Source organism: Bubalus kerabau, chromosome X (genome assembly GCF_029407905.1).
Source record: "Bubalus kerabau isolate K-KA32 ecotype Philippines breed swamp buffalo chromosome X, PCC_UOA_SB_1v2, whole genome shotgun sequence".
Lineage (NCBI taxonomy): Eukaryota > Metazoa > Chordata > Mammalia > Artiodactyla > Bovidae > Bubalus > Bubalus kerabau.
In genome coordinates, this window is record NC_073647.1 from 61,830,102 (window position 1) to 61,854,584 (window position 24,483).

Sequence of the window (24,483 nt, forward strand, 5' to 3'; positions counted from 1 at the left end):
TCTCCATTTTATCTTAACATTCTAAGGTTCTGGGTGAATATACACAAAATCACCTTGAAGACCGAGTTCTTGCAAGTAACTACCAGATCCTCACTTTTCTCCCCAACATAGACACTGGGTGGTGCTGCTGTCCAAAAATTCTGCTCTATCCTGGACTTGCTGCTGCTGCTGCTGCTAAGTCGCCTCAGTCATGTCCGACTCTGTGCCACCCGATAGACGGCAGCCCACCAGGCTCCCCCATCCCTGGGATTCTCCAGGTAAGAACACTGGAGTGGGTTGCCATTTCCTTCTCCAATGCATGAAAGTGAAAAGTGAAAGTGAAGTCGCTCAGTCGTGTCCGACTCTTAGCGACCCCATGGACTGCAGCCCACCAGGCTCCTCCATCCATGGGATTTTCCAGGCAAGAGTACTGGAGTGGGGTGCCATTGCCTTCTCCCCTGGACTTACTACTTCAATCTAAAGATGGGTGTTTATCTAAGCAACTACTGTGGATCAAGCAAAATGATCAGGATTGGAGAAAATCAAGATGAATAGCCTCAGCAGATTCTCTGATTACCCTAAACTGACTGTTACCATGTTCACTGGCTGAAAATCAGAAAATATAACTTACATAGGAGCCCACCACTGTCACAGAAATGCTCAGCTGAGAGAGTGAATGACCCCAAACCGCTCACCCTCTTCATGAACATCCCTCCTCCATGACCTCGCAGAATTAGAACAGACAACACTGAACATTGCTTCCAAATCACTGTTTGGTTGTCACAACGTATAGCTCCTATGGCTATAAAAAGCAGGGAGTATCTGATTAAGGCTCCTTCAGCTTGGATCTCGGAGCTTCAGACAGATACAAAGCTAACTGAGTAAGATGTATCTACTTATTGTAAAGGCCTCTATTATCATGGAGGAGTGAGCATACATAGGAGGAAGGGAAGTGGACCCTCAGGATGGACATAGTGGGAGAAGCAGGGGAGGTAGGCCAGCCATCAATCCCTGGAGGAATCAGAGTGAGTTTGAATGGGGCCTAGGAAGGCAATTCTGGTATGACCTTATTAAACTCTGATAGCTCAGTTGGTAAAGAATCAGCCTGCAGTGCAGGAGACCCAGATTAGATTCCTGGGTCAGGAAGATCCCCTAGAGAAGGGATAGGCTACCCACTCCAGTATTCCTGGGTTTCTCTTGTGGCTCAGCTGGTAAAGAATCCGTCTACAATGTGGGAGACCTGGGTTCGATCCTTGGGTTGGAAAGATCCCCTGGAGAAGGGAAAGGCTACCCATTCCAGTATTCTGGCCTAGAGAATTCCATGGAATGTATAGTCCACGGGGTCACAAAGAGTCGGACACGACTGAGCGACTTGCACCGGGGAAGCGAATCTGGTATGACACTATTAACACCAGGTTGCAGGGGTAAGGTCCTGAGTAGAGGAGAAAGAGTGGACTCAGGCCAGCAAGGCTAAAGCGATGGGAGGGGCAAGGAGGCGGATCTAGGATTCCTTGACCAATCGGAGATTGTTGGGGCGGGTTTGCGGGGGCGGGTTTGCGGGGGCGGGGCCTGCCACGCAACTTATAACTGCAGGAGCTCCTCACGGTAACACTAACCTCGTCGAGTGTGAAGTGGTGTCGGTGCCGTAGTCTACCTTTCTCTGGTCTTCAAGTCTTCGGGTGAGGATGTGTGGCCCCGCCAGAGCTAGAGGGCTATGGGGAGAGGAGGGCGTGGTGGCTGCGGGGCTGGCGAATCCGGCCTGCAGGAATTGGAAGGGCGGAGGTTGGACGCGCGACATGTAGCGGCGCCTTCTGGCGAGTGCACGCTTTTGTCTTCGCAGCGCCGCCTTCTGAGCTGGATTCGGATCCTTCCCGGGTCGGTCCCTGGCAGGTCCGGAGGCAGGAGCCCCAAGAGCGGCCGTCCGATGCGGCTGTAGGTCCGATGCTGAGGGGACGAGGAGTTTGGGACTTGGAATGAGAACTCTGGGGCTGGCCCTTTGCTCCCTCCGCTCCTGTGACTGTTCGGTTGGACTGGGCTCCCAACAATGATGATAGTTATTTTAAAATGTAAGCAAATTGCTGCTAACAACGTGGCTTATTTGCCCAGCCCTGTTTTACATATGGTAATATACACATTTCAATGCTATTCTTTCAAATCATCCTACCCTCGCCTTCTCCCACAGAGTCCAAAGTCTGTTCTTTATCTCTGTGTCCCTTTTGCTGTCTTGCATATAAGGTCATCGTTACCATCTTGCTAAATTCCATATATGAATTAATATACTGTATTGGCTTACCACTCCTTTCTAATGGACTACCCTCCAAGGGAACTGGAAGCTGTTTTCTTTGCTAGAGCATAAACTTCCACAAGCAAAACAGTAGATATCATAGGTCTTGGTGTTGCTGGAGGATTTGAGACTTGGAAGAAAACATGTTGGCCACCAAGACTTAACCTCTTGCTTGAAATAATTATCCTATAAAGTTGTTCAGTCCCTTGTGGTGACCTGCTGCTTATACTGTGCCCAAATCTTCCTCCCTGTAGCTTCGATCAAATAGACCTAGGACAATATGCTGGAGACTCACACAGCAGGTAATATCTGCTTCAGTGTTTGAAGATAGATATTGTGTGCCTGCTCCTGTACCTCTAAGTCGTCTCCTAATGACATTTCTCAGATCCTTTGGACCCAAGTTGCATGCATGGGGAACAACCCTGGTTGCCAATATGCTCAAATTTGCTTATCAGATCTCTTTGGATCCTAATCCCTTCACACAACATATTACTCTCCTTCTAGTACTGCCACTTGCAAATTTGAGAAAGATACTGTATATCCATGATAAATTGAGCAAACTCTGTATTTGTACATTAATCACAGATTAGGCCCATTTCAAAGGGCTTAAAGGAAAGCATGAGCATTGTCAGATAAGCTGGTGTTGGACAATAACTCCCATTGTTCAGCTGCATCTGATAACCAGTCTTTTCATTAATGTACTGATTCTACCCTGGGCAATGTAAGTACTAAATTGAGGGGGAGCAGATGAGAGGTGTATGGCAGGAGATGAAAAACCTGGAGCTTCTAAGTGAATACTCATACAAATATGAGAAAAATGATTGCCAAAATGGAGTAGTTTTACCCTGCCTTTCTTAAATATATAGTATGGGGTACTCTTCTAGTTACTAGATTTACTTGCCTACCCAAGTGTGATAATGTTTTCCCAGTAAGTTCACTATAAGCATTGAGATTTAAGGCCTGAATCAATTTATTAATTTATTAATTACAAAACTGAAGGAATGGTGTCATCCAGATTGCAATATACATCATTCCTGACTTCCTTCCCCCTCACAAGAAGACCCACTAGCAATCATCCATAGCCAAGACAGCACTGTGAAAATTCCAGAACATAGGAAAGAGGGATGAGGTTGAAATCTCCCTTGGACTACAGAGACTGAGAAGCACTGCATATTAGAAAGGCTAGAGGAGCAACTACACTGCGATCACATTGCCTCTCTCTCAAGCTGATAAAGTGCTGCACCAAGAGGGACCTCTTGGACTTAAAATTTCTCCACTGTGAAAAATAACAAAAGGTGGATGTCCAGCTTCTCAGTGTTGTACGAAATTTCCCAGGAAGCTCACAGGGGTGGCACCTCACAGGGATCACTGGGAAAATCTGCAGGGCTTGACCATTGGGGGACAGATAGAGATGGAAAAGGGGAGCAGGGCTTTCAAAGATTAGCACTCAGATCTAGGCAGACTGCAATCTTGCTAACAATGGTGATGGAACAGACATCCTGGCCAGTAACTCTGCCCATCTGCAGAGCTAAACTGGTGGCCACATCTAGCAAGGTACTTTAGTTGGCATTTCTGCCTGACTTTGGTCCTCAGCCAATGAACCACATGGGCTGTAGAACCCTTTTTATGGGAAGGGAAATAAATGCACAGCCCTGCCCAACTGCTGAGTATAACCTCTAGTCCTACCTGACCAGAAAGTCTGGCCAGAGAACCCAGCCAGCAACGGGGCCCATCTTACACCCCGTCTTACAGCCCTGCTTGGACACAGAGTTAAGTATGGGTCAACACACAAAAATAAATACATGATACACCACATTAACAAAATGAAGGATAAAAATCACATGATCATCTCAATAGATGCATAAAAGCATTAAAAAATTCAAATCTTTTTCAAGATAAAACTCTCAACAAATTAGGTATAGAATAAATGTAACTTAACATAATAAAGACCATATTTAACAAGCCCACAGCTAACATCATACTCAATGGTGTAAAGCTGAAAGCTTTTCCATAAGATAAGGAACAAGACAGGCTGCACACTCTCATCATTATACTGGAAGCTTTAGCTAATGCACAAGACAAGGAAAAAATAGTAGGCATACAGATTGGGGAAAAGACATAAAACTATCTTTTGTTCATACATGATAATACAAAAATACAGATGTACAAAATCTGAAGGAATCAACAAACTCCTAAACAAGTGATTTTAGTAAGACTGCAGGATATAAATACATATGAATCAACTGCTTTCCTATATATCCCAATGGGGTAGCAAAGAGTCAAACATAACTGAACAACAACCTTGGAAGACAGTTTCTTCTAAACTAAACCTACTTATACCATATCATCCAGTAAACATATGCCTTGGTATTTACCCAAAGAAGTTGAAAAAAAATATTACACACAAAACTCTGCACATGAATGTTTATAGCAAATTTATTAATAATTGCCATAACTTGGAAACAACCATGATAGCCTTCAGTTGGTGAAAGGATAAATGCAATTTGGTATATCTAGACAATGGAATATTATTCACAGCTAAAAACTAATGAGCTATCAAGTCATGGAAAGAAATGGATGGAACTCAAATCCATATTACTAAGTAAAAGAAGTCAGTCTGAAAAGACTAATTGCTAGGTAATTCCAACTATATGACACTCTGGAAAAGGCAAAACTATGGAGACAATAAAAGATCAATGGCTGCCAGGGGTTAGGTGGAAGAGAGGGATCCTGTGAAACAGAGGATTTTTAGGGTGAAACTACTTTGTATGATATTATATTGGGGGGTACATATTGATATTGTTATTGTTGTTTAGTTGCTAAGTCGTGTCTGACTCTTGTGACCCCATGGACTGTTTCTCACCTTGTACAAAACCATGGAATGTACAACACCAAGAGTGAATCCTAATGTAAACTATGGATTCTGGCTGATAATGATGTATCTCATCAGTTGTAACAAATGTACCACTCTCATGCAGGATGTTGATAATGGAAAAGGCTAGACATGAATAGGGACTGGGGGCATATGAGAAATTTTTGTAACTTCTGCTCAATTTTGCTGTGAACCTAAAAGTGCTCTATAAAATATACTCTATTTTTTAAATGACAGTTTAACTTAAACAAATTTAGTACTAACAGAATTTGAAGTGTCACTGAGAAGAATCTTTTAAACACTGCAATTTTGTGAGGGGAAAAAAAATCTGTGTCATTCTGGATAATTTGTCTTAGAAACCAAGTAGAAATCTTATTTTTAAAAAGATAAATCAATTTCTGGTTGATTCATGCTTTATGAATCTAAAATTTGATGTTCAAATCGAGAAAAATATAATTAACCATTTCTTCCGAGTTTTGTGTGACAGCATTTTGTTTCAAAGTTGATATTACTGAGGCAAATATCAAGAGAAGATGAGGAAGACATTCAGATTTAGCATTTATTAATATTATACACTCTCCAACTAAGCAGAAACTTAACTGGTCAATACCCTTCACATCCTTTTGGACCCAGAGGGTAGTTAGAGTTTCCTTAGACTGGAAAGCTCTTGGACCTCTCCTCTATAACTGTTGTGCAAGATATCCACACTTCATTATTGACCCTAACAAGGCAAGGGATGAGAATTTGGTCGAATTATAGTTTTGTTTTATGAAGTAAAGTTAGTGGGTAAAAAAACAGTTATCAGGATAAAAGAGCAGGATAGAATAGTGCAGAGTGGTGGTGGTGGTTTAGTCACTAAGTCGTATCTGACTCTTTGCCATCCCATGGATTGTAGCCCACCAGGCTCCTCTAATTCCCCAGGCAAGAATACTGGAATGGGTAGCCATTTCCTTTTCTAGGGGATCTTCCCTACTCAGGGATCAAACCCGAGCAAGTCTCCTTCATTACAAGCAGATTCTTTACTGACTGAGCCACCAGAGAAGTCCCTAGTGCAGGGTAGAGACATCTTTGAAAAAAATTTTTCCCAGAATTTGGAAATGAGTCAATCCAGGGGTCCTCAAATCACTGTAACTAACTGGCCAGTAGAGTGAAAAAGTAAACTAGGACTAATGAGTGAGCAACCCGAGTGCCCTCAGAGTCATCTATTCTAGCACCCACACATTCTAGGTGATCTCCAAGGCTCACAATTGGATTGTAATGAAGAAGCCAGGAAAATAGTCAGAAGAACCAAACCAAACCTAGGCTCCCTCTGAGACTTATGATCTGGCCCCTTCACCACAGTTTTTATAACCAGCCCTTTAAAATGATGCTGCTTTCTATATTTGTAAACTGGAAGTTTAACAGCCTATTTGTCTCTACATTGCAAGGAGGATTGACTTAAACAAAAGGGGGGAAAAAAACCCTGAAAACATAATTCTGGATTTCTGTAACCCTGTTGGTTTTTCATTTCAAACGTTACATGAGCTTGAGGTGAAACAAAAAATAATGCTCCTTTTCCTTTCTAAATTGTTATTTAAATGTTTTTCCCCCACTGGGCAGAGAGGATAGTAGCTTTGGACAGTTCTTGCCTGGAGGGGAGGCACAGGACTTGAGAAGATTAATTGAAAACTCTCTTCCTGGAGAATCTCAGCTGCGTACCTGCTCTATCACCAATAGTTGCATCCCCACTTGCCTTGCCTGCTCTCTAGGTTCCCATGGTACCCTGGGCACATGACCCTTTATGTTACCTGGACACCCTTTGTTTTCACGTTTCGGACTGTTCTACCTAGAGTCATTGGCGGGGGTGTATGCTGGGTTGGTTTCATCATCTCCACAGTTGTGTCCAGCCCCTTCCGGCTGATCTCCCCTCCTGTTCTGTCCCACATGGTATGCCCCAGGACCGCACTGGCGAGGCAGAGGGGCCTCACTAACACAAACAACCGTGGGGCAGCTGGTCGAGGACTGGGCTGAGGTGAGGGGCTGGGGTCTCGAGGGCTGTGGGGGTGTCTTGCTGCCTGAGTCCAGCTGCCAGGCCTCTTCATAACCAAAGGCAAATCTGGGGCAGAAGTTAAGGAGGAAGGGGGTTATGCCCAGACTAATTAAAGACAACTGAGTTTGAGGAAGTCTCTTGAGGAAGTTATTGTCCATCTCTGGGCCTTGATTGTCTCTCCTTCTTACCCAATGCTAACTTTCTTGAATGTCAGGAAAGGCGACTCTACTAGACTCACTGTTCTCCTTCCCTCAAGGCTATTTGAGAAACCTAGCTATTCCAAAAGAGACCCCTGAAACCTTTGTCCCCATCCTCAACTTGGAGCCACAGATTCAGTCAAAGCACAGACTGGCAACTGAAGAGCCCTCCTGTCTGCCTCCCTGTATCAGAGCCAAATCTTCCATCACTAACAGCTTGCCTCTTCTTTTTGCCCCAATTCCAGATACCATCAAGATGCCCAAGATGGAAAAAACTGTGCTCCAGAATGATTCCAATGAAGCAGAGAGTGGAGCCCATAAGCCTGAAACACCAGAGCAGACCCAAGAAAACCAGAGCTTCTGTTTAGATGACCACTCTGCTGGTAGGTCTGGAATTCTATCATCATTTCCTTGGGTAGTGTTCGATAGCAGCTAGGTTAAAGGAATAGATAGCATGTGGTTTAAGTGCCTTTAAGGAGCATAGAAGGCTCTCACAACCTTATGTTTTTCACTCCTCATCTTCTGCTAACTCCTCTTTCATATTATTCTTTTTCTTGTCTTTTTCCCCCTCTAATCTTTACCTATTGGACCTAGGTCCCTGATTGTCAAGTGAAATTAAAAGATATTTTAACTCTAGAGAAAGAGGCCAACAAAACATAATGACTTGTGTTTGACAAGACTTGAGTGTGTCTGAGTTAGTTCAAAACATGGGAAATTGGTGGCATTCTTATCTTTTGATTTTATAGATTGTAAATGATAAACCTAGAATGGGTTTGAGAGAATCCTAATTACCTAGCGCTGAAAGTGTGTTCTGTCCACTCCCAAAACACTTTGTTGACATAAGAATTATCACTGCTCAAGGTAATGTTTTAGATCTATAATAACAGATGCATAGAAGCATGAGGTCTCTTCTGCACCTTGTGGTAGGCATTTATTTGAGACTTTTGTTTGACTAGTCCAATCTCATAGGAACTCAAATTGCAATTCTCTTATGAAAATCGCCAGTAAATTCAACCAAACATAAATCTGAAGATCTGTCCAAATGTAGTGACTTGATCTAAACTCTTGAAGACAAAAATGAGAAAAATAGTTGGAAGCCACAATATTGTTAAGTTGAGTCATGTATGTTTTTCTAGTGGCCATTTAGGGTCACTGCTAGTAAACGGAGTGGAACAATTATTAATTCATAGTGTCTCTCAAATAAATGACTTAACGAATTGGATAAATTATATATTTCAACATATGTAGCTTTTTAGTTAGAGTGGAAAGGAGATATGGATTGATGATACTAACTTCTGTTGAAAAATTTTTAAATGAGAAGTAAATTTGCAGTAGACCATCTCCTTGGTGAAGTTTTAGGGTTCTTAGATGAGTCTTATATTTTTGGTTATAAGTAGTTCTTTTTGAACAAATTATGGAACAGTGTTGAAAGTGAGAGAGAAAATAGTTTTATTTTATATACCAAGTAATAATCATAACTACTGTGTGTGCTTACTATTATCTCTCTGTAACTAAGTAGTCTGTACAACAATCACTCTGTATCCACAAGAGATTGGTTCCAGGACTCTTCCTCACCTCGTCCCTCAGGATACCAAAATCGATAGTGCACAAGCCCCTTATGTAAAATGGTGTAGTATTTGCATGTAACCTACTTATATCTTCCTGTATAATATAAATCATCTCTAGATTACTTATAATACCAAATTCAATATAAATTATATGTAAATAGTTACCAGCATGGAGCAAATTCAAGTTTTGCCATTTGGAATTTTCTGAAATTTAAAAATATATATATATTTTTTATCTGCCATGGGTTGAAACGTCAGGTGCAGAGAACCAACTGTATAATGAACTCAGAAAGTTGTTCCTAAATTCCTATGAGAGTGTGTGATAAAGTTCTTACCAATCTTGACGTAAGTAAAGCAAAAATATCATAGGTTTTAAAAGTAAAGTTAAATTGATGCAACTTAAAGATTGCTGAGTTCTATTTTCTTTTTTGCCTTTTGAGATGTTAAAATATAATTTTTTTTCACAGAATAATTATTTGGATTATGGTAAGGTGGGGTTTTTGTCACAACACCCATATGTGGAAAAATTAAAATTGGCATATTACTGTCACTCATTTTTTGTGTGTGAAATTTTATTGGTCTGTGGAGTCCCAAGATTTTGAAACAATGTTTTAAGAATGGTTCAGCTTTAGAACCATATACTAATACTTATGGTGTTATCTGTAAGGAGACTGTCATTTTATGTCCCTTCCTCTCTCATCAGAGGTAGAAAAAGGATTTAGGAACCACTTTCTAAAGTTCATTATATAGTTGGCTCTCTGCACCTGAAGTTTCAACCAATGGCAGATAAAAAATATTTTTTTTTATCTGTAGATAAAACAGTAAGTATAAAAAGTAAATTCTAGCTAAAAGTTTATTTTATAAACCACAACTTATTCACTTTTTCTTTGCTATATTTCATGTATTGTTTTGACAGTTTAGGCAAAAGTTTTTGAAATAAGTTTTACTTTTTGTGTTTCATAAGGTAACTTCTCCTCATATCTGACTTCTCTGCAAGTCGCTAGAGCTGTTGAACAGCAAAGAGTTCAGAAAACCTCAAATACTGTAATGATCGAGTGAATCTGTTCAAGATCTGTTTGATAAATCTAAATTTGAGGAAGTTATTTGGCTGAGTGGATCTCTAATGAAAAGCAATTCTATTTGTGTGGGTTCCCTGCTTACTGATCTCTATGCCTTTTTCCAGCAAGCCGACCTGAAGTACTTTCTGTCACGGATCTGATAGAGAGAGTTAACCAAATTTCTAAGCTTAGCATTGCTCATGAAATCGTGGTAAATCCAGATTTTTACATGGAAGACGGTGTATTACCTCCCAACAGGTATCAACTCTATTTTTTCCATTTCATTCCTCCTGGCATATGTACACAGCACAAATGACTTTGGATCAGGTTTGAAGCACTTTTATTAATACAGTTAATGTTTTAGTATGTCTTAAATGGTACCAACAAACAAAACAGAGGAGTAATCTGTGTAATTATTAGTTTTACAGACTGAAAGCAGAAAAATTTTATCTAAGCAGGGAATAAATTAATGAAATTATTGTTAGAACTTTCATTTTGGTACCTCATTTAACAGTGAAACACAGTGAATTCCACATCTTCTTAGACAGCTTTGGAGAAAGTAGCTACTAGTAGTTATTCTCTTAACTATCTATAGATTGATCAAGTACAAATGAAATTATTTCTTTTCTAATAGTGATATTGCCAACTCTTCATGGGATAAGAGCTTTCAGGGAATATTTCTGCTTCATAATCGGCTTAACAAAAATTCTGTGAACCAAGATCAAAACCCATTAATAAACACTGCCCCTCTAAAATCACACTTTATCCTGGTTCTTATTAACTGTATTGATATTGCGATACATACATGAATCATTCAGGGAGTATGATTTGAATACTTCTGCTGCTGCTAAGTCGCTTCAGTCGTGTCCGACTCTGTGCGACCCGATAGACGGCACCCCTCCAGGCTCCTCCGTCCCTGGGATTCTCCAGGCAAGAACACTGGAGTGGGTTGCCATTTCCTTCTCCATAAATACTTGTAGTAGTTTGTTAATAGTTAAATGAGTAAATTTCTTTGTTTGACTCAATATTTCATATAACATTCTAATTTCCCAGCTTTAAAAGGGGCTTCTATTTTGCCACTTCAGGTATTCCATCACTTAAGCACCTTGCTCTGTCAGTGTCTCTTGCTCTTTACACTTCTTACTTTTTTCCCTTAGTTTGCCAACACTGCCTTCACTGTCCCTGGAGCCTCAGTTAGATTTATTTTTTTGCTGGCAGGGGTGCGGAGAAAGGGAAACAAGGAGAGTGAAGATCTGTTAAAGTGGCTGAGGGATTGTGGTGGTGATGAGGGGTGGGGAAATGAAGCAGAGGGAATAATACTCTTGAACTGACCAGTTTGTTCAGTTTTTCCTGTAAGGTGGCTCTAGTAGCATTTAGTTGACTTTAATTTCACTTCAATTTTATTAGGTTGTATTTTGACAGCTGTCATATCAGCATGCATTTAAAAAAAACTTATCAACATTGCTGAATTTTTGTGTAGCAATTTTAATATTGAAGATGGGAGGAAAAAAGCAACATTTTGGCATATTATGGTTTATTTTTTCAAGAAAGGTAGAAAAGTTCCATTTTTAAAACAAATTGTGACAGATGATGAAAAGTGGATACTGTACAATAATGTGGATTAGAAGAAATCATGGGGCAATTGAAATGAACTACCACCAACCACACCAAAGGCTGGTCTGCATCCAAAGAAGGTGATGTTGTATATATGGTGGGATTGGAAAGGAGTCCTCTATTATGAGCTCCTTCCAGAAAACCAAACAATTAATCACAAGTACTGCTCCCAATTAGACCAATTGAAAGCAACACTTAACAAAAAGCATCCAAAATTAGTCAACAGAAAACACATCGTCTTCCATCTGAATAGTGCAAGACTGCATGTTTCTTTGATGACCAGGCAAGAACTGTTACAATTTGACTAGAAAGTTCTGATGCATCTGTGTATTCGCCAGACATTGCACCTTCAGATGTCCACGTATTTCAGTCTTTACAAAATTCTTTGAATGGAAAAAGTTTCAATGCCCTGAAAGACTTAAAAGGAACCTGGATTAGTTCTTTGCTCAAAAAGATAAAAAATTTGGGGAAGATTAAATTATAAAATTGTCTGGAAAATGGAAGAGGTAGTGGAACAAAATGGAGAATACGTTGTTCAATAAAGTTGTTGATGAAAATGAGAAATGTGTATTTTTATTTAAAAACCAAAGGAACTTTTTGGCCAACTCACTGTTTAGAAATAAATCTTCATTGTTTTGTTATTAACAGCCTTATTCTAGTGTAGTAATGCAAGTATACCAGAGAAGTTACTGAAATACAATTGAGGGTTATCTATTATCTATAGGTAATCAATGACTGCTTTTATCTTTGGACTTATAAAGTGATACTGATTAGAGTTATGGATTCCTAAGAGAAATCTCATTGTCAGATATTTATTCTACAAACATTTATTGAGCATGTCCTAGGTGGAAGGCTGAATGTTGGAGACATATAGATGAGTATGATGCTGGCTTTGCCATTACGAAGCTTCTGTAGGTGAGATAGTCAAATAGTATATAGTTCCTGTGCAGTGATAAGTTCTCTCACATCGAGTATATGGAGTTCCTTATTCCTGCTTAGCTGCCGAAGAGGGTTTGGGAAACCTTCCTGATGAGGTAATGTTGAGTTGAGTTTTTAGATATGAATAGGTGCTTTTCAGGTGGTCTAGGGTTCATAAAATTGTATAGGAGACAGGGACCAAAACCACCCCAAAGAAAAAAATGCAAGATGGCAAAATGGTTGTCTGGGGAGACTTTACAAATGCTGAAGAAAGAAGAGAAAGCCAAGGGAGAAAGGGAAAGATATACCCAACTGAATGCAGAGTTCCAGAGAATAGCAAGAAGAGACAAGAAGGTCTTCTTAAGTGAATAATGCAAAGAAATAGAGGAAAACAATAGAATGGGAAAGACTAGCGATCTCTTAAAGAAAATTGAAGGTATCAAGGGAACATTTCATGTAAGGATGGCCACAATAAAGGACAGGAACAGTAGAGATCTAACAGAAGCAAAAGACATTAAGAAGAGGTGGCAAGAATGCACAGAAAAACTATGCAAAAAAAAGTCTTATTATCTGGAAAACCACAATGATGTGGTCACTCAATTAGAGCCAGATATCCTGGAGTGTGAATTCAAGTGGGCCTTAGGAAGCATTAGTATGAACAAAGCTAGTGGAGGTGATGGAATTCCAGCTGAGCTATTTCAGATCCTAAAAGATGATGCTATTAAAGTGCTGCAGTCAATATGCCAGCAAATTTGGAAAACTCAGCAGTGGCTACAGGTCTGGAAAAGGTCAGTTTTCATTCCGATCTCAAAGAAGGGCAATGGCAAAGAATGTTCCAACTACCAAACAGCTGCACTCATTTCACATGATCAGAAGGTTAGAACTGGACCTTTGTGAGTCAAAGTTAGAACTGGACATGAAACAACTGACTAGTTCCAAATTGGGAGAGCAGTATGTCAAGGCTGTATATTTTCACCTTGTTTATTTAACTTTTATGTAGAACACATCATGAGATATGCTGTGCTGGATGAGTCACAACCTGGAATCAAGATTGCTGGGAGAAATATCCACAACCTCCAATATACAGATGACACCACTCTAAAGACAGAAAGGGAAGAGGAACTAAAGAACCTCTTGATGAAGGTGAAAGAGGAGAGTGAAAAAGCTGGCTTGAAACTGAACATTTGAAAAACTAAGATCATGGCATCCAGTCCCATCACTTCATGGTAAATAGAAGGGAAAAAAGCGGAAGCAGTGACACATTTAATTTTCTAGGGTTCCAAAATCACTGCAGACTGTGACTGAAGCCATGAAAGTAAAAGATGCTTGCCCTTGGAAGGAAAGCTATGACAAACCTAGACAGCATATTAAAAAGCAGAGACATCACTCTGCCAACCAAGGTCCATACAGTCAAAATCATGGTTTTTCCAGTAGTCATGTACGGATGTGAGAAGTGGAACACAGAGAAGGCTGAGTGCCAAGGAACTGATGCTTTCGAATTGTGGTTCTGGAGAACGCTCTTGAGAGTCCCTTGGACTGGCAGGAGATCAAATCTGTCAATCCTAATGGAAATCAACCCTGAATATTCATTGGAAGGGCTGATGCTCCAGTAACTTGGCCACCTGATATGAAGAGCCTACTCATTGGAGAAGACACTGATGCTGGAAAAGATTGAAGGCAAAAAAAAGAAGGGGGCAGCAGAGGATGAGATGTTTAGATAATACCACTGACTCAATGAACAAACTCCAGGAGATAGAGAATGTCAGAGAAGCCTTGCATGCTGTAGTCCATGGGGTCACAAAAAAAGATGAGGACACTACTTAGCAACTAAACAACTTTGGTGTTCCTCTGGTGGCTCAGCAGTAAAGAATCCACCTGCCAATCCAGGAGACCCAGGTTCAATCCCTGGGTCAAGAGGACCCCCTGAAGGAGGAAATGGCAACCCACTCCAGTAGTCTTGCCTGGGAAATCCCAGGGATAGAAGGGTCTGGAGGGCTATAGTCCATGGGGTCACAAAGAACTCGGACACAACTTAACTACTAAACAACAATGACAACAAGAAAATCTTCCTGGTGATAGGGAGGTTCTGCTGCTAAGTCTCTTCAGTCGTGTCCAACTCTGTGTGACCCCATAGAGGGCAGCCCACCAGGCTCCCCCGTCCCTGGGATTCTCCAGGCAAGAACACAGGAGTGGGTTGCCATCGCCTTCTCCCAGGTGGCTGAGGGAAATGATCATGTCATTATGATCAGATTTTTTTTCTTAGAAATATCATTGGTCTAAGCAAGAATATGTGGCATTGTTGCAGTAAGACTTTGATTGGGGGCCAGAATACCTTTACTGCTGCTGCTGCTAAGTTGCTTCAGTTGTGTCCAAATCTGTGCGACTCCATAGATGGCAGCCCACCAGGCTCTCCCGTCCCTGGGATTCTCCAGGCAAGAACACTGGAGTGGGTTGCCATTTCCTTCTCCAGTGCATGAAAACGAAAAGTGAAAGTGAAGCCACTCAGTCGTGTCTGACTCTTAGCGACCCCATGGACTGCAGCCTTCCAGGCTCCTGCATCCATGGGATTTTCCAGGCAAGAGTACTGGAGTGGGTTGCCATTGCCTTCTCCTTACTAGACTATTGCAATAGTCCAGGTAGGAAATGATGGCAGGAGGAGATGGATTCCAGACATATTTAGGAATCAAAATCTCTGTAATTTGGGGACCAAGTGCATTAAAAGGATGAAAAGAAGTAATTGTTATGCATTAGATAAATAACAGTTGGTGACATCTCACAAATGGGATTGGTGTGTTGGGGAAGGAACTTTGACTTTTTTCATTTACCTCTGTATTGCTTGTAAAATTTTCAACAAAAGCATGCATTACTATTCTAGTTTTAATGGGAAAAATGTAAACTTTATGATTTGTTTGAAAAGACACAGGTTTGAGAAGGGAAGATAATGAGTGGGAGGTGCACATAAGATTTTCAAGTGTTATCAAGAAGGAAAATCCTTTTTTGGATTTTAAGGCTGAAGGGAAAAGATCATCTAGTTCAAAGGTATAAGTCTACAGGTATTAAAACCAAGGCATACATTTAAGTCAGATGAAGAACCAAGGCTAGAACTCAGGGCCTCAAATGCAACTTCTTGGTTCTTCTTACTAGAAGGAGAGCTTTTCTGGAACCATGAGGAATCCTTCTGAGAGAAATTGATCAGTGCCTTTGCATCTGAGACTAAACTCAGTGTATTCAACTTTGCTAAAGTCTAAACATAGCTCCTTCCCTATCAACATAATGGTCTTTCATGATCTTAAATGATGTTTGGGATTTAGGAGATTAGGATCCTTTATCAACTCTCTGGGTAAAGAGCAAGTTGCTCATTTAACTGTCTTATAGTCTGGAACGCAGGATGATGGAGACAATGTACAAGGCTTTTGGGGACCATCTGAAAGTCCAGCTATCAAGTACTCCAGCTGACTTCACTTCTGCACTTGAACTCCTAAAAGAAATTAAGGAGGTGAGGAACCAACTTCCCATTTGTGGATATTAAATCTTAGTTGTGGCATGGGGTATCTTTCATTGTGGTGCATGGGCTTCTCTCTAGTTGTGATGCACAGACTCAGCACTTGCATCTTGTGGGCTTAGTTGCCCTGCAGCATGTGGGATCTTTGTTTCTCTGAGCAGGGATCAAACCCATGTCCCCTGTATTGCAAGGCGAATTCTTAAATACTGGACCACAGGAAAGTCCTCTTTTTTTTTTTTTTTAAAATCCCAGACCTTTTAATTGTTGATAAATAGGAATTATTTTGGGGCTTCCCAAGTGATGCTAGTGGTAAAGAGCCCACCTGCCAATGCAGGAGACGTAAGAGTCTCGAGTTTGATCCCTGGGTGGGGAATATGCCCTGGAGGAGGGCATGGCAACCCACTCCAGTATTCTTGCCTGGAGAATCCCATGGACAGAGGAGGCTGGTGGGCTACAGTTCATAGGGTAGCAAAGAGTCGGACATGACTTAGCATGCATGCATGCACAAGTTTCATTTCTACATATGTTCCACTACTTGAACAGATAATATGGAGAAACTTCCATTTTATTTGTATGAGATGAAGCTTGAAAGTTGAGATCTTGCTGTAACAACACAGCATGTCATTCAATTAAACAGATTTTTGCTTAACTCCCATTATGTTTTCTGTGTTTCAGAAGCACGTAGATACATAAGAGAGCCTTTGCCAACAAGAAACTTATACTTTAGAGTGAAAAGATTATTTCGAGTGACACTTAAAGGTTTCTCTGCCTATTTCATCTTTTCCCTTTGTGGTCAAACAATCTAATGATGTCCTTATCCTTTATTAAGACTATCTCACCCCCACAAGGCTATATTTAAAATGGATAACCAAGGACCTGCTGTAGCACATGGAATTCTGCTCAATATTATGTGGCTACCTGAATGTGAGGGGAGTTAGGGGAAGAATGGATGCATGTATATGTATGGCTGAGTCCCTTCACTGTTCTCCTGAAACTATCACATTGGTAATTGGCTACCCGAATACAAACTAAAAAGTTTTATAAAAAGAATATCCCATTACCTTGTGATGGTATGTGTTTTATATTTTTTATATCCTGCAATTGTTTTTGTCACAGGTATTTTTCTTCCTATCTTTATCTCATTCTGCCAAGAAAATAGTACAGCACTACTATTACTACTAATCCCAATGAAGCCTTAAATTATAACTGGCTCCTAAACAGAGAGAAATAATATTCTGTATATGCAGTTGGGAAACCTAGTTTCTGGAGGCCCAATAGACATAGGCTGGCATGCCTTTGCCTTAAGGAGATTGTTCATCAAAGAGTGTTTGGAGTTCTAAATAATTTGGCTCCATTGATTTTCTTTTCTGGGCAGATATTGCTATCACTGCTATTACCACGCCAGAACAGCCTAAGAGATGAGATTGAAGAAGCTCTGGACATAGATCTCCTCAAGCAGGAAGCAGAGCATGGGGCCCTGGATGTCCCTCATCTCCCCAACTACATTCTTAATTTGATGACCCTGCTGTGTGCACCAGTCCGAGATGAAGCAGTGCGAAAACTAGAGAGCATAACAGATCCTGTACAGTTACTGAGGTGAGAAACTAGATGTACTGTTCCTGAACACTAGATGTAGTATCCTGTCTTAGACACTGTACCAGAAAACTGTGGGCCAGATACTGGGTTATAGCCCCTGGCTTGCCTAGCTCTTCTATACTGAAGAACGAACTAATATCTCTGCTGTTCCTCTGTGGTTTATTGGCTTTTATTTTCAAAGGATGGATTCTCAGAACCCTTTTGATGATCTCCAGATCATTCGGACACTTTCTGAGAAATGATGCTGTTAAGACACTGGCTTCCCAGGTGACACTAGTGGTAAAGAATCCCGCTGCCAGTGTAGGAGATGCAAGAGAAGAGGGTTCGATGCCTGGGTCGGGATGATCCTGTGGAGAAGGAAATGGCAACCCACTCCAATATTCTTGTCTAGACACTAGAGTACAGTAACTGTTTCTTTGGGATATTTCAAACAGCACTTTCGCAGATAATTTCTTATGTATCCTAACTCAAACCCTGTGGGGGAACAAGAATGAGAATGATCCCTGTTTCACAGATAGAAGAACCAAGAACCAGAGGTAAAGTAATAAGCCAAATGAGTTAGAAATTCAACCACCATCATCCCGACTACCCACAGGGAGTTAGAATTTTAATCGTTTTTCTGAGGTGGAGTACCTACAGTGGAAAGAACTCTAGGCTGGTAACTAAAAGATCAGAAGATGTATCTGTTCCTAGCTCTGATAACAACTCACTCTGTGGCCTTGGGTCCCTGGCTGCAATGTCTGTATTTGCAAATTGAAGTAGGACTGTGGTTTTTAAGGCCATTTTTTACTCTATGATACTGTGATTTTAGGACTCTTGGCTTCAGTTCCACCTCACTCCACTAGATTACCTTTCAGAGTGTAAGCATTTGATTTTTCCTCCATTGACAGGGGCATCTTCCATGTTCTGGGCCTGATGAAAATGGACATGGTGAACTATACAGAGCCTCCGACCCTACCTGAAGGAACACTCTATCCAGTATGAACGAACTAAATTCCAGGAACTCCTCAACAAGCAACCCAGTATGTTCAAAATTTAAGGACAGGAGAGGGGGAGATTTGACTTTGGGTCTTATTTCTTATAGTGATAGGGTACTTTCTGGGTTTTTTTGTTGTTGTTGTTGTTTTTTTTAATAGATAGCTTCTCCCTATTGGACGGGCGAAGGCATGGGGTAGGAAGAAGGAACATTGCTCTACGAGAAAAGATGTACAAAATCACTTATTTATTGAGGAAGAATATATCCTCAAACCTTACTTTTCAAGCCTTGGTGTTAGAAGATATTTACATATTCCCTTCTATGTCATAGATCTCCTTGATTGCACCACAAAATGGCTAACCAAAACAGCTCTAGACCTCACTACACCACCTTCAAGTTCTCCTGACTCTCCCAGCTCCTCCAGCATGGCCCATTCATCTTCAAATTGGGCAGTGGACAATCCACAACTTCCCAGTTCCACAATGGTGCTATACCAGGGTTACCTGAACCTTCTTCTCTGGGATCTTGACAGTAAAGAGTTTCCCGAGGTAGGAACATATATAAGAACATTGCCTTTTTGTTTTGTATTTGATACCTTTACTAAAACACTTTTCGGACAGCTTGCTTTTCCCTGTCTCACCAGACTCTGCTAATGGATAAAATCCGGCTGCAAGACATGGAGTCCCAGTTGAAGCAGTTGGGCATTCTGGCCTCAGTCTTGCTAGTGGCCAGAAGTTTCTCTGGTAGTGCTTTATTCAGTTCGACTGAATTTGTGAATAAACTGAAACACATAACCAAGGCCCTGACAGACGAATTTAACTCCAGGTAAACTTCATAGAGGCTTTCCTGGTGACTCAGTGGTAAAGAATCTGCCTGCCAATGCAGGAGACCCAGATTTGAACCTTGGGTCAGGAAGATCCCCTGGAGTAAGAAATGGCAACCCAGTCTAGTGTTTTTGCCTGGAGAATTCCATGGATAGATGAGCCTGGCAGGCTACAGTCCATGGGGTTGCAAAAGAGTCAGACATGACTTAGCGACTATGCAACATGAGCAACAACAAATTTCCTAGATCTTTCTGAGAGTTGAAAATAGTTTATTGGTTTTGGAACTTAGGCAGTTAATGTATTACTGCCTTATTCTTTATCATAAACCACACAAAAGACCTTGGGCATCATCTTCAAAGGTCATTGGTGTCTTTTGATAAATTGTATTAAAGTTTGTGATGGAAACAAAACATATTTCCAAGGAGGTGAGTGTGGAAACTAGTTTGCTATGAATGATTCAGTACTGTGTTTGCTAAAAATGAGTCATTATATACTTAAATAAGTGACACTGGATTTATGTGTGTATATCCAGAAGTTGATCCCTTGGTCAATATGTATCCATAATTTGCTTCATGCAGGGCACCCCAGCTGAAGTAAAAAGAAGAACTGGAAGTTCAGATCTCAATATATTTACAAGTTAACTGGCGAAGTAGGGAAGACAACTATGGAAAATGCTTAAGAAATCTTAAAACAGAATTTGAATAAAGTTTATGGGACTAAAGAACACTGAGTAGATCCAAGAATGGAACTGAACCCTTGTCCAATTTGTTTCATTTAAAGTGGAGAATAGTATGAATTAGTTAATATGTACGAATTAATGTGTGTGAAATAGTTGACATCTTGAGGGTAACAATGAAATGATTTGAAATGCTGGGTCCTCTGTTAGTGGTGGAGAGCTGGAATTCTTTTGTAAGTGGGCCTGGCTTCTGGTGTTGGACTCTCTGAGCTTTGCCCCTATGCCAAGGCCACTCTGCTTTCTGTCCTTCATCATCTAGGCCTGAAGAAGCTATGGTGAGTGTGAGTGAACAAGTGTCTCAGAAAATCCATGAACGCCTCAAAGACATGGGCCTAACTGCCCTGAGTAGTGAAAAGAAAGCCTCTCTTAGAGGCCAACTTCAGAACATCGCCAAGAAAGAGAACCGTGTTCGTAACATCATTGGTAAGAGTCCTCCTGTGGTGGTGGGGCTGGGAAGGGGTGGCAAGGGAAGGGGTAGCAAGAATGTGGAAGGTAACAAGGTGGACTGAAGCTTGGAAGTCAGTTGTGAAGACGTTCAGAAATGGAATGATTGTTGGGAAAGTCCTTTGGCTTTAGTTTCCTTATATATAATGTGCAGAATTGAAATAAATTGAAATAAATTTGTCCAAACAAATTGGACAAACTCTTTCAGTTTGAAGAGTGAACATATGGTTTTAAGGTCAGCTAGGATGTGTAACTTGCAGGTGCTAGTGCTGAGTGATTCCTGGTCATTCTCTAACTATAACCCAAGACCTGTGATGGGAAACCCTTTCTCTAGCCCATGCTTTAAGTTACCATGATGGTCCCTACTTCCCTCTAAGGAACTGATGCTAATTTAGGCTGAAGGATATATTCCCTGCAAGAATGGAAGCAGTGAGCTCGACCACCTTGCTTCTAATTTTCACATCTTGACAAAGTCTGATATGGTTGTATGGACCCAGAGTTGGTACACTGGCTGCAATGTGTGCCCTTAGAATTTCACATACAATGTCTAGGATCCTCTTGTTAGGTCACACACGTCGGGAGCTCACTTAGCACCCCATAACATTATAAACAGCCAGAAACTTACTGGCTCGACATCTTTCAATAATGCATTGCTTTTAGAAGCTTTATAGCATTCCTTCTTCCAAAAGAAAAGAAAAGAAAATCTCATTAACATGTTTTACCTGAATGAGTGAGTAGGTCAGTGAAAATGTGTTAATTTAAACGTTGGCGAACAGGGAGTGCAAGGGCATTGTGAATTTCTTCTGAAATCTCTTTGATCTTTCCCTTTTAACTTTTTTCTTGCACACAGATCAGCGGATCCACTTGTTTCTCAAAGGCTGTTTGGTTCGTGGGATGCAGGAGTCTCTGCTAGACTTCCCTGTTGGCCTTATTCTCATCAAGGGAGAGTTGACAAAACTGGGCTGGAAGTTTTTCAATCTGATGCGTCACAATCAGCAGGTATTTAGCCCCTATTACGATGAAATCCTTAAAGATATCATCCCTCCAGCTCAGGCCCAAGAAACAGAAGTGGAGTCTATCTGATAGTTCCAGACCACAGTCTGGCAACAGGGACCCAGGAGAGAGGGCTAAGTATGTTCCTGGGATGACATCACCTGTGCCCAGCAGAGTAGCCTCTTCCTCACTTCAACCTGGACTCAAGGCTGCAGGATTCCAGCATGTAAATACAAACTGGCCCAGCCCCCTTCATAATAAACTTCTGTGCTGCAAGAAAACCTCAGTTCCTTCTGTGTTGCAACTGAACGCAGGTTTTGTGCCCTTATCCCCTATTATCTGAGAACCAGTGATCCCTCAGTTCTCCTTCACTGGCTGATCATTCTTCAGGATGCTGGCTTGAGCAGGCATCAGGGCGTCGGCTGCTAGCATTGTTTCCTCCAATGGAAAATCATTTCCTTGAGGGCTGTGAAAACTTTCTGTGGAATTTTTTCAAACTATGAGTTCTGGAAGTATAAGGGCTTCTAGAGGTTGGGAAGACGCTGAGTTACAAATCAGGGGAAGACAGAATCCTATTTCCAGTATCACATTCTCCCTATACTTTTAAGGCTGCAGTAATAGTAAGAGCCCTCACATCCTGTTCTGGTGTGGGGCATGAAGCAGTATGAAAACTGGGGAGTGAATCAATATTGTCTGCCAGTGAACATTCAGTTGAGGACCGTTCTCAGCCTCAATGGGCGCTCTCTCTCTCTCTCTTTCTCTCTCTAGTGATCCTGGGAGTCAGTTTTAAACTCTCTCAAACCAACACCAAATGCAAGCACTTAGGCCACAGACACTTGTTTCACGTTCATCTCTGGTTCCAGTCTATAGCTAAATCTATCTTTTATTGTGATATTTCTAGGCTTAGAACACTTCTTTCTTCTTGAGAGAAATAATGAAGGTATTCAAGAGTGGGATAGCCACGGTGTTTCTTCCCACTTGCAGTCTGAGCCTCTAACTGCTAGATTGTGATTGTCAACTCATTTGGCATCACAAATGACAGATGTCCTAGATCCACATTGATCTGGGCTTGTTTTCTTCAATTGCAGAGATTCACCCTATCATTCTCAGGCCACCTACAACAGACCACCAGCAATCTAGGAAATTAGGAGCAACATCAGTTTCGTTTTGGACTTATTTAAAACGGACAGGAGAAAACAAAAATTCACCTGTGGGATATTATAACTGGATGAGGGGTGTCCTCACCACATCAGGGAATGGCAAGAGCTGAGTATAATTTACTTAATCCAAGAATAATAACAGATGGGATCTGAGTTCCATTAGTCCAAGGGTAATTTTTCTAGAAGATGGATCCCAGGTGGTTGCTACAGCTAGGTGAATAGGGTGATACATTTATTGTCTGAATATAAGGCACACAGAGGAAGGAGCTTAGCAAGCTACAGTCCTTGGGGTTGCAAAGAGTTGGGCATGACTGAGCGACTGAGCAAGGCACAGAGGGAAGCTGGGGAATAGATCATTCAAAGATTCTAGTCTTGTAACTTATCCTCAGGAAAGAAACCAAAGCTGGTTAATTTGCAATTAATAAACAGGCTGTGAATTCTAACTGAATTTTCTGATCTGATTTGCCAATATTAACGCATTGTTTTTAAAAAATCTTAATTTTAGAGTCCTGATTGTCTTATATAAAAATGTACTCTGAAGGGATCCCTGTGGAGATGACTAGGTAGTTGTTGGATATAGACATTAGACTGAAATGGAATTTTGACTTATCCTTTACAATCGAAATTTGGTATAATTGATTTCTTTGAGATTCTGAGTTAGTTTTATATCTCCACATGGAGGAGATAGAAATCCTAATCTTAAACAGGGAAAGATGGCTCTATTCAATCCTGCTCACCATTTAAGGGGAAATATATATGTATACACAAACACACATATTGTATGTGTATCAGCTCTGCTTCAACTCAAGCTAAAGAAAAAGCCCAGAAATGTGCAAAGATATTCCCTTTAACTCACTCAACCAGAGAAGATAAAAAACAGAAACATGGTGGCTGTCCCACCCGTGAATACTCACATCATCTCTCTCAAGAAAAATGAAGTGTTCTCAACTTCGATATGTGACAAAAAGAAGTTTGGTTCAGCTGTAGGATGGGACATGTATTCACAAGCGGATACATTACCATTGAGCCGCCTGGATTGATAGTATGTGCACATGATGAAATATGGTAAAAAGTCAATTTCTCTCCCATGCTCGTGTCTCATTCTACCCAGAAGACATTGCTGTTTTTACATTTCTGTGTATCCTTCCAGAGATACTCTCTGCAAATGAAGTACACATTATAATGTTATGATCACGTACAAGCCAGTCACTCTTTTAAACTTTCTATAAATATGACTTTATTTATCCCTCCATTGTTTATTTCCAGTCTATGTTTCCAGCTCTAGTGCAGGATGCTTGCCTAGAAAATTCCATGGATAGAGGAGCCTGGTGGGCTACCGTCCATGGGGTCACAAAGAGGTGGACACAGCTGAGCACACATGCACAGTGCAGTGTGGAACAAGAAGCGCTGATGGGAGTTAGAACCTGTTTGGTGTTTTGTTTATATTCTCAGGTCGAGTGAGTTAAGGGAACATCTTTACACACTTCTGGGCTTTTTCTTTAGCTTGAGGTGAAGCAGAGCTGAAAGAAGTTCTTCTGAGGATTGTTTGAAGCCACTGTACTAGATTATCTTGAAAGGTCCCTGGGTTATTTTCTTACAGCAGCTATAACAAATTAACATGAACCTAGTGGCTTAAAATAATACACATTCATTCTGTTTTAGCCCCAGAGGTCAAGTACAAAATCAACATTACTGGGTCCAAACCAAGGTTTTAGCAAGGCCACTGTCCATTT

General features: G+C 40.9%; 1 pseudogene; it reads left to right on the plus strand.

Annotated features, from left to right (window-relative positions):
* Positions 1 to 1,592: 1,592 nt before the first annotated feature.
* Positions 1,593 to 21,871, plus strand: LOC129638483 (T-complex protein 11 X-linked protein 2-like; annotated as a pseudogene).
* The last annotated feature ends 2,612 nt before the right edge of the window (positions 21,872 to 24,483 follow it).